Here is a 3517-nt window from a genome sequence, read left to right as displayed (position 1 = left end):
AATTAGGGAGTAATGGGCCTATAGCCCTGTTTAGACCTGAGATATCCGGCTTCCCAAAAATTATAATTTCAGTTTTTTTGTCATTTAAATGTAAAAAATTTAGTGACATCCAATCCCTTATTTCACCCAGACAGTTACTCAGTGCTTCAATAGAATTGGTTTTAGAATTTAGAGGTAGATATATCTGGACGTCATCAGCAAAGCAGTGAAACGAAATTTTGTGTTTCCGGAAAATTGATCCCAAGGGCAGCATATACAATGAAAACAGGACTGGGCCCAAGATAGAACCTTGGGGCACCCCACTATTAATTGGAGTTTTCTTAGAGTAAAAAGGTCCGAAATTTACAGAAAAAGATCTGTCAGTCAGATAAGACTTAAACCAGTTCAGAGCTGTGCCTTTGATACCTGCACAGGACTCAAGTCTTGACAGTAAAATCTTATGATCGACCGTATCGAACGCAGCAGTCAAATCTAAAAGAACCAACACAGCAGAGCTACCAGAATCAGAAATTAAGAGGAGATCGTTAAATACTTTTAGAAGTGCGGTTTCCGTACTATGACCTGATTTAAAACCTGATTGAAATTTTTCAAATATATTATTTGATTTAAGGTGCAGTAGAAGTTGCTTATAAACTACTTTTTCTAATATTTTAGACATAAAAGGCAGCTTGGAAACTGGCCTGTAATTAGACAAGACAGAGGGGTCTAAATTGTGTTTCTTTAGGAGGGGTTGTACAATGGCCTTTTTAAAGGTTACCGGCACAGAACCTGTTAAAAGAGACATATTTATCATATTTAAAATATAAAATCCAACAGTGTCAAATACATCTATAAAAAGCTTTGCAGGAAGGCAGTCCAATGAACAGACAGAAAGTCTTAAACATTGGATCGTCTTTAACAAATCTGAAAGCGATATTGGGATAAAATTTTCAAATATACCTAAGCATAGCAGTGTAACACTGGTGCAGTACAACATGTTAATGCCCTAATACTGGACACCTTATCAGTAAAAAATTCACAGAATTGGTCACACAAATTGGTGCTAGGAATAATGCCGATGTGTTCAGGAGGGTTAATTATCCTATTTAGTACATTAAAAAGGACTTGGGGTTTATGACAGTTGTTTTGCACAAGAATCGACATGTACTGGGTCTTTGCAGCTTTAACAGCAGACTGGTATTTGGACAAGCAATTTCTTAAAATCTCCAGAGAAATATAGAGCTTGTCTTTTCTCCATTTCCTCTCAGCACATCTACATTCCCTTCTGAGAGCACGAGTGATGTCATTTTGCCATGGCTCTCTATTTAAATTAGACTTCTTGCTCTTTAGCGGTGCTACTGAGTCAAGAATTTCAGTACAAGTAGAGTCAAATAAAGCCACCAACTCCTCAATGTCCTTGAATGAAGAAATGTCTCGAGACACTACTGGAGAGGTGTCAAATGCTGCAGCAAATAATGAAGCCGTAGATTAATTAATTATGCGCCACTGACTCATAGGGAAGCACGACTTGCTTTGAGAGCACGGCAAAGAGACAGTAAATAAAACTGGCATATGGTCAGAAATACCTGCATCTGAAATGTCCTTTATGGACACATTTAAATTGTGTGACAGTACCAGATCGAGAGAATGGCCCTTGTTGTGAGCAGGGGCGGACTTTACCATTAGGCAAAGGTCGGCAATTGCCTTGGGCCCCGAGCTATCTAGGGGCCCCCAAAATGCCCCATTAACTTGCTTAAAGATTTTTTTTTTTTTACCTCGTGCAAAATATATATTTCTAAAACTCCATTTGCGAAAAATGGCATCAAATCATTAGTGTCGCAGACAGGAGCCCCCCCCCCCCCACCTCACTACATTGGACTATTCCATTATTTCACTTACTGCGCATCTGCGAAAGTGATAGGCTGTAATGCGCCAAAAAACTGACGAAGAAGTGATTGACAGTGATAGACAGAGTGTACAGAGAGAGAGTGTTGACAGTAAAAATGAAGCGAAGCTACCCAAGCGGTGCTGAAAAAAGGAAGAAATGGGAGGAAAGCAAAAAGTTTTTAGCAAAATTGCCGAAGGTAACAAACTTTTTTGTGATGCCCGGCCCCCGCTGACAATGACAACAACGCTAACACCATCACGACTGTTAGCACTGCTGCTAGCGTGGAGGAGCTACCCGTTGCCGCCGGCGCCGACAGTGCTAGCCCAGGCTGCTCAAGCGATATTGCTGCTAACGTTACATGCACGGCAATTTTACAGGATGAGGAGGATCCTTCAACTGCAGCTGCAGGTAACAAAACTTCCGCGTTCACTTTCAGTGACAGTTATAATAATGATTCAGTTGAGACAGTTTCAGTTGAGTTTCAGTTGAGACAGTGAGAGAAGAAATCAGGGCAGTGAAAAAATTTCTTCAGGAATTTCGCAGTCATGGATTTCATTCTGCGAAAACAGATGCCAGGGAGATAGCAGAGAAGCTTGAGGTGGAGATGAGCTGGCCTGGGGTGCGTCAGAGAAGAAAAACCAAACAGTTTGAGTATGAGGGAACAGAGCGGACTCAGTCAACTGCAGAAGATCTCTTCAAAAGAGAGTATTTTCTACGTCTATTAGATACAGCTCTTGTCACAGTAGAGAACAGATTTTCCAACATGGAAATCTTCTATGAGCTTTATGCATTTCTCTACTCACTCGACACAATGAGAAGCACTGAGAAGGAAGGGAAGCTGGATGAATGCTGCCACAGATTAGAGCAAAGGATGGATGACATTGATGCAGAAGATCTGAAGCTTGAGGTTAAGGGTGCAGTTAGGTCATTCCCGCCACATGTCTCATCACCATTTGAGATGCTTGACTATATATATATAAAGAGAATTTACTTGACATATATCCAAATTTGAGTATAGCTTTCAGACTCCTCCTCACTCTCCCTGTTACAGTAGCTTCGGGTGAGAGAAGTTTCTCATCACTGAAACTAATCAAAACGTACCTCAGATCAACTATGTCACAGGACAGACTGTCTGCTCTAGCTGTTCTCTCCATCGAGCAGGAAGTCACTGGATATGGGATCAGTGATAGCAAGATTTGATGAGGCCAAAGCTCGCAAGGTCAGATTATAGTGCTTTAGGCATGACAATACAGACACTCACTCACTCACAGACTCACTCACACACACAGACTCACTCACTCACTCACTCACTCACTCACAGACACAGACTCACTCACTCACTCACTCACACACACACAGACTCACTCACTCACTCACACACAGACACAGACTCACTCACTCACACACACACACAAACACACTCACTCACACACACAGACACACTCACTCACACACACACTCACACACACACACACACACTCACTCACACACTCACACAGACACACTCACTCACACACAGTCACACTCACACACACAGTCACACTCACTCACACAGACACACTCACTCACACACACAGACACACTCACACTCACACACACAGACACACTCACTCACACACACAGACACACTCACTCACTCACACACACACT

The sequence above is a fragment of the Carassius carassius genome, chromosome 47 (assembly GCF_963082965.1).
Source record: "Carassius carassius chromosome 47, fCarCar2.1, whole genome shotgun sequence".
In the NCBI taxonomy this organism is placed as follows: domain Eukaryota; kingdom Metazoa; phylum Chordata; class Actinopteri; order Cypriniformes; family Cyprinidae; genus Carassius; species Carassius carassius.
Note: the sequence above shows the minus strand (reverse complement) of the source record.